Below are 15,775 nucleotides of genomic sequence, written 5' to 3'. Positions count from 1 at the left end.
GTGTCACCCCTCTTATGCTCACTTCCTTCCTAATGGATACAGAAAAATGTTTGATACAGCAAACAAACAAGACAGGGGAGAGAGGACAGCCCTGTGTGACTCCAGATTTGATCGGGAAACGTTCTGAGTCCCACCCATTGATTGAGACTGTGCTACTGATGTTTGTGTAGAGCAGTTGGATCCAATTGCAGATTCCCTCCCTAGACCCCATTTTGGAGAGCACGTCCATCATGTAGGTGTGCGATATCCTGGCAAAAGTCTTCTCCTGGTCCAAGCTGATGAGGCAGGTGTCCACCCCCCTGTCCTGCACATATGCAATCGTATCCCTGAGTAGCATGAGGCTATCAGAGATCTTCCTGCCGGGTACAGTACAAGTCTGATCGGGATGGATCACCAACTCCAGAGCAGACTTGACCCGATTGGCAATGTCCTGGAATAGAATCTTGTCGTCTACATTGAGCAGTGAGATGGGCCACCAATTTCTGATTTCCGCCCTCTCCCCCTTCCACTTGTTGATGAGGGTGATGATGCCTTTCCTCATGGATTCTGACATGCTGCCAGCCAGAAGCATATTCTCGTACACTTGCAGCAGGTCTGAGCCGATCCAGTTCCACAGAGTTGAATAAAACTCAACCGGTAAGCCATCGCTTCCAGGAGTTTTACTCGTCTCAAAGGACCTGACGGCCTTTGTCTGCTCATCCAGAGTTAGCAGTTTGTCCAGACTCTCCTGCATTCTGTCATCTAAAGATCTCCATGATAGATGACAGGAAGGACTGGGAGGCCGTGCTGTCTGTGGGCTTCAAGTCGTACAGCCCAACACAAAAGGATTTGCTAATGTCAGCCAGCGATGAGCTTACCGAGCCGACCTCTTCCTTCAGGCTACTGATCACAAAGCTCTCTCTGTGTACCTTTTGGAAGAAGAAATGTGAGCACACCTAATCCTGCTCAACGGAGCGGACACTGGACCGTAAGACGATCTTGGAGGCCTCCACAGCAATGAGCGAGGCCTGTTAGCGCTTCACCTCTTGGAGATCCTCCTTGACCTCAACCCCCATTGACTGCAGCAGGAGCAGATTCTGCATTCTTTGCTGGAGTCGGGAAATTTCCCTCTGTCTCTCTCTCACCCTCTGAACATCTTTGAGGATGAAAAACCTCTTGACGATCACCTTTATTGCTTCCCACCAGTGCACCGGGGACTCAAAGAGGGGTTTTACGGTTTTCCAACCTTTGTAAACCCTTTTGAGCTCCTCAATGTTCTCTGGGGTTAGCAGTTTTACATTCAGCTTCTATGTTCCCCTGCCAACCCGCTGGTAGGCCTGTAAGTGACAGTTGGCCAGTAGGAGGCAGTGGTCTGAGAAGAACACCAGCTTGACGTCGGTGGATCTGACCGTGAATACACGGGACACAAACAGGAAGTCAATCCTAGAACAGGCAGACCTATCCGGTCTTGACCAGGTGTATCTATGCTGCACTCCGTCTGCAGGGTTGCTGAAGACGTCGTGCAGCTTGGCATCTTTTACTGTTTCCATCAGGAATCTGGACACAGCATCCAATTTGCTGACATCACTGCCAGATCATCCAGTTGCATCGATGATGCAGTTGAAGTCACCGCCTAGAATGACTGGCCTGGACATTGCCAGCAGCAGTGGGAGCTGCTGGAGGATGGTCAGTTAAACCATCAAGATGGCTATTATGTCAAGTCTGGAGGTTTGGCGAGAAGGAACCTAGCTTCAATATACATTCTGGGCATCATGTGATATGATTCATCAACAAACAGGATAAAAAGTTTAGGGAACAGCTCTCTAGAGAGAGCGAGAACTCACAGGACAGTCGGCAGTTCAACACCAACGGAGGCCAAGCTTGACCACCTAGCTTGGATCTGCGGGAAACCAAGTGGTATGATTCGACTGTATAGTTGTAATAGTTACTATACTATTGGTGTCTGCGTAATACACATGAGCCTGAATCACGAGGAATCATTTAATTGATTTTAAGAGATTACCTAACAGGGTCCCAGGAGGCAGACAGCAGGAAAATCCACTGGGGACCTGGGGCTTCATGTCCATTACTATTGGCAGGGAAAGTGATCCGTTGGGGCAGGGGAAGGTAAATTCAGGTCCAGGTGAGGCAGTAGTAGAACTCAGTGCCAGATTTTGCTTCACTCCCCACCACTATCCCATCCAAACTATCTCAAACACGGTTCCTCTCTTCACACAGACTCTCATAGAACATATTCGCTCAAATACTTATGTGAGTGAATTACCCCATAATTTAATCTGTACCAGCATTCAATACAGCTGTTGTTGTATGTGCCTCACTGAATCCTGATTCCAATCCAATAATGACACTTATTACAAGGACAGAATAACACAAATCATACCCAGCAGGGGGTTTCTTTCTTGCAAAAGTCACAATATGTAGTCAATTATCCTTATGATGTAATAAATGCTTTATTAAACCCATGTTAATTATTTATAAAAGGATGGTATTATTAAACAACTATTAATATTTTACAGTTGGGATGATTTTTGTTTAATATTATGTTATAGCAGGCATTCTGATACTGCAACACAGGGAAGAACATTATATTATAATGCCTATTAGTTTTACAAGATATCTCTCATTTAATCAGTGTTGTAGAAAAAAATTCAATATAGTATTTTACTGGATTTTTTCTCCAAATTTTAAACACCCAACCAAATAAAAATAATACTTCTTTATGTACTGAGGATTTGTTATCAAATCATTGCCAATATTGCTGGAGATGTTATTGTGGGAATTGGAGTTTATCAGCAGAAAATAAGTTAGAGAAGACTAGTACATCTCCAGTGCACCTTGCTCATGGGTAGTCTAGAGTATATTGTGATGGTTTGCTGCTAAAATGGAGTTGTCTTTAAGATGGCCTGTCTCTTTGAGGTCACTTCACAAGAAATCTCTTTTTATATTCTTGCACGGATGTGGGTGTCCCAGCCTCTGACCTGCTGTTGTAGCCACAGTACTTATATGGCTGGTCCAGCTGGTTTCTGGTCAATGGTAACCCCCAGGATGTTGATAGCGGGGGATTCAGCGATGGTAATGCTATTGAATGTCAAGGGTAGATGGTTGGATTCTCTATTGTCGGAGATGGTCATTGCCTGGCACTTGTGTGGTGTCAATGTATCGGCACTTAACAGCCCAAGCCTGAATGTTGTCCAGGTCTTGCTGCATATGGACACAAGTTGCACACCATCCTGACTTGTAATATATTGCCATTCAGTATCTGAGCAGTCACGAATGGTGCTGAACATTGTGCAATCATCAGCGAACACCCCACTTCTGACTTTATGATGGAGGGAAGGTCATTGATGAAGCAGTTAAGATGGTTGGGCTCAGGACACTATCCTGAGGAACTCCTGCATTGATGTCCTGGGACTGAGATGATTGACCTCCAACAACCACAAACATCTTCCTTCGTGCTAGGTATGACTCCAAACAGTGGAAAGTATTCCCCCTAATTCCCATTGACTGCAGTTTTACTAGGGCTCCATGATGCCACACTCGGTCAAATGCTGCCTTGATATCAAGGGCAGTCACTCTCACCTCACCTCTTGAGTTCAGCTCTTTTATCCCTGTTTGGACCAATGCTGTAATGAGGTCAGGAGGTGAGTGGCCCTGGCAGCTGCTTGATAGCATTGTCGACGACACCTTTCATAACTTTGCTGGTGATCAAGAGTAGACTCTTGTATGTGTATGGAGCGGTAATTGGCTGGGTTGGGTTTGTCCTGCTTTTTGTGTACAGGGCATACTTGGGCAATTTTCCACATTTTCGGGTAGATGCCAGTGTTGTAGCTGTACTGAAACAGCTTGGTTAGGGGGGGTGGCTAGTTCTGGAGCACAAGTCTTCAGTACTATTGCCAGAATGTTGTCAGGGCCCATCTCTATCGTATGTGGTCTAAATACATATATCTTGAGGTCATTTAGAAGCTAATTGCTGAAGGAAATTTCTGTACATTGGCATCTGTGTATAAACTCCAGCTTCAGTACCAGAGGAGGGACTGAAGAAGAAATTGACTAACCACCAAAAACAGGATCACAGTATGTGATCAACGCATGTCCATTCATTGCATTTTAGGCAGCGCATTACATTTGTACTCAAAGTCATATTTAACATGCAAAGCTATGCAAGATATAGGCTGGAGTGTGAACATTTGAAAATAGCAGTCTTGGCTTCAAATCAGCATTGCACACTGATTGACATCATAATCTGCCTGCTCTGCAAGCTGCCAGCAATCATTCAAGTTGGCGTTCAGTCCAGCTAAAATGTGTGCACACCTTTTGAACACCATTTTCTATTGTCAATTGGCCACGTAGCGGCTAAAAATAATGGGTGCTACAAAGCTGAATTTCTCCCCCTCTACGTTATTAAGAGAGAAAAAAAAGTAGGAAATTAGTGGAATATCTGTTTTGAACATGTTTAAGACTTTTAGTGTCAAAGACTGAGAGTGATGGACACAGGCTTGACACAAGACTGTTTCATAAAAAGAGTGTTATTTATACATGAAGAAGCCCTTCACAACTGGCATACCAATTTAAGCATGTTGCTTAAGTACAGAAGTTAATAAGCAACTCATTTGATTATATAATGTCTTTTCCAAGTTGTCATTCTTGACTTCCATGTGGAGGGTTTGAGTTGCTTAATAAGATCTAAACATTTGCATTAATGTGAGTCTCACTTGCATCAAAGCTGAAACAGTGTAAGGATGGCAGGCAAACGTCAGGAATTAGGCAATGAAAAATAGAGATGGTCTCTCAAGACTTCCTGGTAGCAAAATAATTGTAACAGAAAGTGTGTTTCTCTATAAATGTTCATATTTGTTATTAATTAATTCAAAAACACATCAAGAATGGTCTGCAACTGAGAAACATAGGATATAATAAAAAGTGAATTTTTATTTTAACCAAGTGGACTGCATTGGATTGGACGGAATGGTGATGAGTTAGGAATGGGAGCTGTTATGATATTGGTTCTATTTATTTTGTAAAATATGTTTTAAGTACTTATAGTTGAATTATGGACTCTGATTCATCTGAAGTCTTGAAGAGATTGCTGAACTTTGTGTGTTTTTGAAAAGAAGACACCAGAAGGTTCCTGGATTTGGCTTGTAAACAAGTCTTAATGGAAGGCACCTAGCTGTAGATAATCACCCAGCAGGGATTGTTTTTGACTTGGGGAGATGTTTACAAAGAAGTGACAGGCCAAGATTTTTAGATGTCAGGAGGCTTGACTTCTGGAATGTTTTTAGTTTCACTTTGAATTGTGACAAACAGACAGTTGGCTTTTGCCTGCTAAAAGAAGACCCAGAACTGTTCTCTCCCTGTCTTGAAAACAAATCCTATATACAGCGTGTTAGTTTCCTATTTCCTATTTGAAGAAACCTTATGTATCGAATGTGTGGGAACTGAAACCTTGTTTCTGCATTTCTGCTTTAAGACCTATTTGAAGCCTCTGTAGCTGCATCTCTTGAAAATCCTACCCAAACTGATTTTTAACATCGCCTGCAAAGAACTGTTCGAGGAAGATCTCATTGACAGCCGTCTATACGTATTTGGGATGCGAAACCAAACAAAGGACATCTTTCCACACCTCCTTTTCAGCCTAAGTGTTTTTTTTCCTTCTGTTTTCTTTGTAACAGCTATAAACAGAAATCCCTTTTATTTTTCCAGGGTAACTGGTGTGTATGTATGTGTGTGTGTATGAGTGGTTAAGCCCCATATTTCAATTTGTGTGTGTATGTTTTACAATAAACTGATAATTTTGTTGTTTATTAAAGAAACCTGGTTGGTGTCTTTTATTCTGGGGTAAAAATAGAGTATATGATTAACTGTATCGGTAAGTGGGAAAATTTAAATATATGTTGTGACCTGTGGAGAAGTGGGACGAGAATAAACAGTGCATGCCTCCTGCCTCGGTCGTAACAGAGCAAATAGAAAGGATAAACATTTTCCCAACTCGACTGTTGATCCCTTCCCTCGATCAGCATTTTCACCCTTCACTTCCCCACAATCTTCCCCATCCACAATGACAAGAATTATTTCTCACACATCTAATTTACACCCTCACCTCATTTGTGGCCTGTGAGCCCCTTTACCGAGTGGGGAATTGTTCCCAACCACCCGCCTCCCTCCACTTAGAAGGGAAATCTTCCTTTACCCAACTGCCCCCTCCAAGGAGTATCAAAATGAGTCCTGTGGAACTGTTTCTCTCCACACCCCACCAAACATCATCCACCCATTCTCCTCTTTCTGCCCAAGGATTTAAAATGATCTGGAAATAGCGAGATTAAACTTCCTAACCTGAGTTCTCCAAGAAGATTTTTTTTTGTTAATGACATCGGAACTTGATACAGTTCAGAAGCTTGTTGGTTACATTGAATGATTTCCTGAAGTGGATACCTTTTTTCCCGTGAGTGCTCAGGGTCGCAGCACCTTCCCCTGTTTGAAATCAGTCTTTGTTGTTTTTTTTTAAACTTTATGATGTTAATTGAACACGGGTACATCAACAACTGGCACCTGTATTCGATCACTGGTCACCACAAGCTTCTGAATTGTATCAAGTTCCGATGCCATTAACAAAAAAAATCTCTGTGGAGAACTCAGGTTGGGAAGTTTAATCTCCCTATTTCCAAATAATTTTAAATCCTTGGGCCAAGTATAGATTAAAGCAAGAGCTCAGTTGGTAGTTCTGTACTTAGTGCAGTTACTGGTATCTTCCCTGGGCTTGTCAGTTTCTCCCGGACTTGATAGATTTCAGAGTGTAAAGGTTTGGGTGAATTTCACTTGGGTGCTTTATGTCCGAACTTGTAGCTGTTTCTTTCCCCTCCTTCCCCCGCACCCCACCCCCAACTCTTCTCACCTCTGATTTCTGTTTGTCTTGATCTCGGTCTCTCTCTTTCTCTCTCTTTCCTTGCTGTCAAACCGAAAGTAGACTCCAGACTCCGCCTTCTCGCTGTCTCTCAGGCACTCAGTCGTTTCTCCACAATTTGGCGCTCTCTCGCTGGCTTTAAAAGGAAAGAGAACCGCTCTATTTAAAAAAAACACATGCACTAAAACGGGCTAAATGAAACATCTAGTGAAAGAGATTTGTGAGGTCGACGTACTCTGAGCTGCTGGGGTAAGTGCGGTTGAGCATTTCACATCTCGATATTCATGTGAGGGCGTCAGTAATAAGAACACAGCAGCCACCTGGAGGCTACCAAGATATGTTTTCAAACCGGAAGAAATAGTGCAGATTTCAGAGCACTGCACGTTTCCTGCCTTGACGTCCTGAATGTTCATTTGAAGATTACTTCCCGGAGCAAGGCAGCACTGTCCACGTCCAGCCCGACCCAACCCGAGCCTGACTTTTTGACCCAGAAGAGACACCTGACCCGACCTGAAGCCAACACATGTCGTTGGATCTGGTCGGGTTCGGGTCAGGTAGTCATGCTTTACTCCACCACACAGGCGGAATGTCACAAGTGTTTGACTTGTATAAATAATACACACCAATTTACAAGTCTTCATAGAAAATGGACAGAATTATGGAATTCAATCCTAGAAATACTGGTAAAGTTCCTTCAACACTATGTAATAAAAAATCAGTGTGTCTTATTCAGTGGGCCTGATAATACATTGTGTGTAACATGGTATAACAATCTATTGAAAGGAAACAGCACATTATCTGATTCACCATGACCAACAGAACAAGAGATTTGTTACTGGTATGAAAATGGTACAGTCAGCATCTAGTTGTGTTGATCACATTTCAAATATCTTTATCACACTCAAAAAAAGGCATGAAGAAACAAAAAAAATCTGCATGAATACAAAATACTGAAGCCAGAGACCTCGATTTTTACAAGGGAGGGTGAAGTTGGAGCGTGGAGCGGGAATGGGATGGGGGAGCCTGGTAGTAGGCTGATTGGGCCAGTTGGCCTGTTTCTGTGCTGTATAGCCTATGTAAAATCCCTCCATGGCCTGGCCCTGTAATCTCCTCTAGCCCTGTCACCCTTCGCGCTCGTCTAATCCTGACCTCGAGCATCCCCAATTTTAATCACTCCACCATTTGTGGCCACGCCTTCAGTTGCCTAGGCCCTAAGCTCTGGAATTCCCTCCCTACAGCCCTCTTCCTCTCCACCTCACTTTTCTCTTTTAAGATACTCATTAAAACCTATCTCTTTGACCAAGCTTTTGGCCATCTGATCCAATACCTCCTTATGTGGCTTGGTGTCATGTTTTGTCTTAGAATGCTCCTGTGAAGTGCCTTGGGATGTTTTATTACGTTAAAGGTGCTGTATAAATATAAGTTGTTGGTTGCACCCTGCAGAAGTCCCTTTAAGGACCACCTGTTAGGCCACATGGAAATCGTTTTTTTCCTGAATGCAACCTGCGTACAGGGGAGCTCGATATTACAAGGGGACCACAAATAGGCTTTAGGTCCTTTATTTCAATATACAAAACGCTTAATGCCTAATGGTTTATGCCAACACCAATTTGGCGGGTGGCAATCCCATAATGAGTGCATGCTTCCTGATCACAATATTGGAGATTTAAGCACCCTTTTAGTGCCCAAAAATGGGTGGAAAGCTATCCCAATTTCTAGATCCCTGTTCTAGTTCTGGCTCAAGAATTCACTGGCCCAGTGCTTTTACTGTCTTTTTATATTTTGAGTGGGAACAGAATTTAAAATAAATGTGATGTCAGTTGAACCACAGGATTCATTTCGGGCTTTACTGAAAAAATAAGTAGGTTTAGTAACTTTTATACTCTCCGAGTTGATTTGGCTATTTAAATCACTTTTTGACTACTTGGTTCAAATGTGTTTGGTTAGCACAATACAACTTAAAACAATGAAAATAGTCTAAATGTATATTCAATACATTGTAACCATCCTTCGCATTTCAGTGCAAAACTCATTACTTGAAATGTTACTGGTAAATATTAATTTAATGTCTATTTCAAAGTCTATTTTGTTGGTCGTGCTCTCACCATCACTTTACTGGGAACATTAGGAGCTGCAATGTGTGCATTTTCACTGACCAGTTTTATGTAAATGCTTTGAAATGTAAAGTACCTTCAGTCTGCAATATGCAAAACAATACTGGGTAGGCAGGAATTAATTGTAGAGGCTAAAGAGGTCCAAAGATAATAAAAGGACAGATAGTTAGAAGCATATAACATTGAAGGGTATCAAACACCTCCACAGATTTTCCACCAGCTGTCCATTATTTAGAGTTGAGATAATACTGCTGTTATGATTTATTAATATCTTTTCAACTTAGATATATACTTGTTGCACACTCGATTGTTTGTAGTCTTTATAATAGAAGTATTGGAGATGAAATTGGTCTATGTCAGCAGTGCGAATCGGCAGCTGATTTTTCACTGTGACAGTTTTTATTTTCCATTGACTTGGAAAATATTTCTAATTTCAAACCAAGTAAAAGTGACTGTCTACATTCAGTAAGATCATGGCTGCACTTCTACATCAACTCAACTTTCCCACCACATATCCCTTAATTCCTGTAGTGCACAAAACTCTAGCAATCTCAGCCTTGAATATTTTCATCATCTAAGTATCCACAGCCCTCTGGAGTAGAGAATTGCAAAAATTCACCACAATCTGAGTGCGGAAATTTCTTATCTCAGTCCTAAATGGCCAACAGCTTATCCTAAGACTATGACGACTGCTCTAGACTCCCCAGCCAGGGGAAACAGCTCCTCAGCATCTACCCTGTCAAGGCCTCTCAGAATTTTATACCTAACAATAAGATCACCTCTCATTCTTCTAAACTCCAGAGAATAAAGCTGTACCTTTGTTTAAAAAGGGAGTGAGGAATAGACTGAATAATTGCAGAGCAGTCAGTCTAACCTCAGTAGTGGGCAAATTATTGGAATCAATTCTGAGACAGGATAAACTGTCACTTCAAAAGGCATGGATTAATGAAGGATAGTCAGCATGGATTTGTTAAGGGAAGGTTGTTTCTGACTAACTTGATTGTATTTTTTTGAGGAAGTAACAAGGAGGATTGATGACGGTAGTACAGTGGATGTGGTCTACAGTTATTTTAGCAAGGCTTTTGACAAGGTCCCATATGGCAGACTGATTAAAAAAATAAAAGCCCATGGGATCCATGGAAATTTAGCAAGCTGGATACAAAATTGGCTCAATAGCAGGAAACAAAGGGCAATTGTTGACCTGTGTTTTTGTGACTGGAAGGCTTTTTCTGTAGGGCTCAGTACGAGGTCCCCTGCTTTTGTGGTATTTATTAACTATCTGGACATAAATGTAGGGGGAATGATCAAAAGTTTGCAAACGACACAAAAATTGGCCACGTGTTTGATAGCGCAGAGGATAGCTATAGACTGCAGGAAGGTATCAATGGACTGGTCAGGTGGGCAGAAAAGTGCAAATGGAATTTAACCCAGAGAAGTGTGAGGTGATGCATTTGAGGAGGTCAAACAGGGCAAAGGAATACACAATAAATGGGAGGATACTGAAAGGTGTAGAGGAAATAAGGGACCTTGGAGTGGGATCCCTGAAAGTAGCAGGACAGGTCAATAAGGTGGTTAAGAAGGCATATGGAATCCTTTCCTTTATTAGCTGAGGTGTAGAATATAAGAGCAGGAAGGTTATGCTGAAATTATATACAAAATATTAGTTAGGCCACAACTTGAGTACTGTGTGCAGTTCTGGTCACCTCATTTCAGAAAGGATGTTTGCACCAGAGAGGGTACAGAGGAGATTTCAAGGATGTTGCCAGGACTGGAAAATTGCAGCTATGAGGAAAGATTGGATAGGCTGGGGTTGTTCTCCTTGGGAAAGAGGAGGCTGAGGGGAGATTTACCTGGTCTCAGTGTAACAGGGTTTAATTTTAAACAGACTGTTTTTAGCTTCCCTTTTTGTGAATCCTTGTTCATTGTTATCCAATTATAAAACAAAGAATCCAATTCACTCAGACTTTCTCAGGTTTAAAGAAGAAAGATGAAATTTTATTAAAACTTAAACTCTAATACGGCTCATGCCTACGGATATATGATGCGCCCATGCTAGCATGCACATGCGATATACACATGCAGATAGGAATAGAAAAGAGAAGAGGAAAATATAGCAGAGAGGGGTTTGAGGCAGTATCTTGTTACGGTGCTTCGCGCTCACTGTAGTCCTTTTGTAAGTAGTCTTGCTTTTCATTGGGGCCCAGTAGTCTTCTTAAAACCTTGTTCCCCTTAGTAAACGTTTCTCTCTTTGAGTTTCACGTGTTTTCACAAGATTCAGTTCCGTGGGAAGGAGAGGGAACAGGCAGACACGAGAGGAGGTCATTCTTGCTTCAGTTCCAGGAGAGACCTTTACTCCATGAGCACATGGCTTTGTCTCAGTTCAAATCCTTTATTGGAAGTTCAAATTCTCTGTAACAGCCATGTGATTAAAACTGCTCTGACCACTTCTTCTGTGTATTGGGGAAGCAATGACTGGGTCCCCATTACTCCAACATTGCTAGTACTATGCAAATGTCCTTCTAGTCAGGACTTGCAATTTTAAGTTTTAATGTTCATGTGGCAAAATAATGTGTGCTTCAGTCTTGGTAGGTAGGGGGTTTGCCTGACAGTTGCACTTGTGCATTTAACCCACCATAGTCAACAAATGAGACAGTGTCAAACTCAAAACAAAAGTTTATACAAATGCAAAGGAGGTGAACCAATCTGGTTCACAAAGGTCCTTTAGGGAAGTAAACCTGCAGTTCTTACCTGGTCTGGCCTATATTTGACACCAGATCCACAGCAATGTGGTTGACTCTTAACTGCCCTCTGAAATAGCCAAGCTATTCAGTTGTATTCAAGAAGGAATGAAACTGGACCAACCACTCGACATTGACCTAGGCACCGGAAATGACGACAGCAAACCCAGCCCTGTCTTCCTTACCAACATCTGGGGGCTTGTGAAAAAATTGGGAGAGCTGTCCTACAGACTAGTCAAGCAATAGCCTGACAGTCATACTCAAGGAATCACACCTTGTAGACAAAGTCCCAGATACCAGCAACACCATCCCTGGGTAGGCCCTGTCCCACTGGTAGGACAGACCCACCAGAGGTGACAGCACAGTGGTATACAGTCGGGAGGGAGTTGCCCTGGGAGTCCTCAACATTGACTCCGGACTCCATGAAGTGTCGTGGCATCAGGTCAAACATGGGCAAGGAAACCTCCTACTGATTACCACCTACTGCTCCCCCTCAACTGATGAATCAGTGCTTCCCCATGTGAACACCAATTGGAAGAAGCACTGAGGGTAGCAAGGACACAAAATGTATTCTGGGACGGGGACTTTAATGTCCATCACCAAGAGTGGCTCGGTAGCACCACTACTGACCGAGCTCAGTGAGTCCTAAAGGGCAAAGCTGCTAGCCTGGGTCTGCGGCAGGTGGTGAGGGTACCCACAAGAGGAAAGAACTTACTTGACCTCATCCTCACCAATCTACCTGTTGCAGATGCATCTGTCTATGACAGTATTGGTAGGAGTCCCGGCTTCATGTTGAGAGTACCCACCATCGTGTTGTGTGGCACTACCACCGTGCTAAATTAGTAGATTTCAAACAGATCTAGCAACTCAAAACTGGGCATCCATGAGACGCGGTGGGCCATCAGCTGCAGCAGAATTGTATTCACCCACAATCTGTAATCTCATGGCCCATCATATCCTCCACTCTACCATTACCATCAAGCTGGGGACCAACCCTGGATCAATGAAGAGTGCAGGAGGGCATGCCAGGAGCAGCATCAGGCATACGTCAAAATAAGATGTCAACCTGGTGAAGCTACAACACAGGACGACTTGCATGCCAAAGAGCGTAAGCAGCATGCGATAAACAGAGCTAAGCGATCCCACAGCCAACGGATCAGATATAAGCTCTGCAGTCTTACCACATCCAGTCGTGAATGGTGGTGGACAATTAAACAACTGACAGGAGGAGGAGGCTCCACAAATATCCCCATCCTCAACAATGGAGGAGCCCAGCACATCAGTGCAAAAGGCAAGGCCGAAGCATTTGCATGCACCTACAGCCAGAAGTGCCGAGTGGACGATCCATCTTGGCCGACACCTGAGATCCTCAGCATCACGGATGCCAGTCTTCAGCCAATCCGATTCACTCCACGTGATATCAAGAAAGGACAGAAGGCACTGGATACTGCAAAGGCTATGGGCCCTGACAACATTCCAGCAATAGTACTGAAGACTTGTGCTCCAGAACTAGCCACAGCCCTAGCCAAGCTGTTCCAGTACAGCTACACACTGACATCTAGTGGCAATGTGGGAAATTGCCCAGGTATGTCCTGTGCACAAAAGGCAGGACAAATCCAACCTGGCCAATTAACACCCCATGAGTCTACTCCCGATCATCAGCAAAGTGATGGAAGGGGTTGTGACAATGTTATCAAGCAGCACTTGCTCAGCAATAACCTGTTCAGTGACGCTCAGTTTGGGTTCCGCCAGGGCCACTCAGCTCCTGACCTCACTACAGCCTTTGGCGAAACATGGACAAAAGAGCTGAACTCCAGAGGTGAGGTGAGAGTGACTGCCCTTGATATCAAGGCAGCATTTGACTGAGAATGGCATTAAGGAGCCCTCGAAAAACTGGAGTCAATGGGAATCAGGGGAAAACTCTCTGCTGGTTGGAATCATACCAACACAAAGGAAGATACTTGTGGTTGTTAGAGGTCAATCATCTCAGTCCCAGAACATCACTGCAGGAGTTCCTCAGGGTGGTGTCCTAGGTCCAACCATCTTCAGCTGCTTCATCAATGACCTTCCCTCCATCATAAGGTCAAAAGTGCAGATGTTCGCTGATGATTGCACGATGTTCAACACCATTTGCAACTCCTCAATACTGAAGCATCCCATGTCCAGATGCAGCAAGACCTGGACAACATCCAGGCTTGGGCTGATAAGTGGCAAGTAACATTCTTGCCACACAAGTGCCAGGCAATGACCATTGCTATGAAGGTGCTTCTACTTTTTGAAAATGTTTTTTGAGGATTTATATGTTAGAATTGTGGAGATGAATTCCTTGGAGAACTGAAGTAATTCCATAGATGTTGGACTTTGTTTTTAAAAAGAGGTCTGTGTTTGAAGCAGGAAGGACACTTGAGGTCCTGTTTGGAAACAACCTTCACTGGAACTCACATGCCTTAAGCCCAATAAAAAACGAAAACCTTTGTTACGACCAGGTGAGAAAGGTGTCTAGGGGTCTTTTACTGTCTTCACCTGGTCTTATTGTAACAAGGTTTTATTTTTAAATGCACTATGTTAGGAACTCCCCCTTTGCTGAGTCCTTGTTCACCACTTCCCAATTATAAGGCAAATAAATGAGCACAAACAGGCTTTCTTAGGTTTAAAGAAGAAAAGTGAAATTTATTAAACCTTAAAACTTAAACTCTAATATGGTTAGTGCCTATGGATATACAACACACCCACGCTAGCATGCACACGTGATAAACACATGTAAATAGGGACAGAAAAGAGAAGAAAAATAAAATGGAGAGGTTTGAGGCTATATCAGAAGAGTTTCTTGTTTACTGTGCTTCGAGCTCACTGTAGTTCTTTTGTAAGTAGTCTTGCTTTTCCTTGGGGCCCAGTATTCTTCTTAAACCTTGTTCACTGTAGGAGACCTTTCTCTCTTGGGGCTCATGTGTCTTCAATGGTTTCTGAAGCTGGTGAGAGTGAGATGAGAGCAGACAGGAGAGAGGTGTTCTCAGTCCAGGAGAAAACAGCTTTCTGAGTTTTAACCCTGTTGCCAGTTCAGATTCAAAAAACTCCACAGTCAGCCAGTCATGTGACTAAACTAGTCTGACCACGTCTGTTTGTGTATTCGGCCAACTTAGTAGTTAACCTGGAATGCTTCAACGTCTGGTAATCAAAAGTCCATTGTGGATTAAATTGGAGCAGGGAATAGCCCCTTTGTCCTTTGAAGTACTGTCTGTTGATATGCTAATGTCTCTCTCCAGTCAAAGTCTCCAATTGTTTTTTTTTAAAGCAAGTTCCTTCTTCACCAACAACAGTCCAAAATCAATGTTCATGTGGCAAAATTAATTTTCCTCATTCTTGGCAGGTGGGGGCTTGCCTGGCACCTTGGTAACTCAGGGGAGATGTTAACAGAGAAGTGACATGTCACGATTTATGAGGTTCAGGAGGTTCTGACTTGCTGCTTGGTTTTGCTTCTGAGATATTATTTTGGTTCAGTTAGGGTGTGGACTGTGTTTGAAAGCAGTTGGAGATCAACCTGCCAAGAGAGAAACACCCAGCTTGCCTCCTTCATCTTGTTTCTGTGAAATGCTGCATTTCTCCTGAGGACCTCCTGGAAAGTTTGCCAGATTAATTCTCGATGTCGCCTGAAAGGAACTGCTCTAGAAAAAATTCCAGTGGCCCGTCTACGGGTACTTCGATGCCAGATTGTATGCCATTTTGGGGCACAACATATCTCATCCGTTTTCTTAAAGAATTAACAAGTGTTTGGCCAAAGTATTCTTTTATTTTGTTTTTCTTTTGTAAAAGAACTCTGCAGAGAAAATCCCTTTATTTTTCAGTTAACCAGTGTGTGTGTTTGTATTGTGAGGAGCTAAGGTAAAAAAGGGAACTTTCATATTGCAGTCTGTGTGTTAATGCTTTTCTTCGTGACTGGATAAGTCTTGTTTTATAATAAACTGATAATTTTGTTGCTTATTAAAGAAACCTGATTGGTGTTTTAATTCGGTGATAAACGGCAT

General features: G+C 42.9%; 1 long non-coding RNA gene across 1 annotated transcript in view; it reads right to left on the bottom strand.

The window, feature by feature from the left end:
* Positions 1-15,775, bottom strand: part of LOC137383696 (uncharacterized) — a 54,748-nt gene that overhangs the window by 21,008 nt on the left and 17,965 nt on the right. Inside the window, exon 2 of the long non-coding RNA XR_010977438.1 lies at positions 6,893-7,037. This is a non-coding gene — a long non-coding RNA (uncharacterized lncRNA). The remainder of the gene's footprint in view (positions 1-6,892; positions 7,038-15,775) is intronic.

This window comes from Heterodontus francisci, chromosome 24 (genome assembly GCF_036365525.1).
Source record: "Heterodontus francisci isolate sHetFra1 chromosome 24, sHetFra1.hap1, whole genome shotgun sequence".
Lineage (NCBI taxonomy): Eukaryota > Metazoa > Chordata > Chondrichthyes > Heterodontiformes > Heterodontidae > Heterodontus > Heterodontus francisci.
Note: the sequence above shows the minus strand (reverse complement) of the source record. Positions and strands in the feature narration are given on the sequence as shown.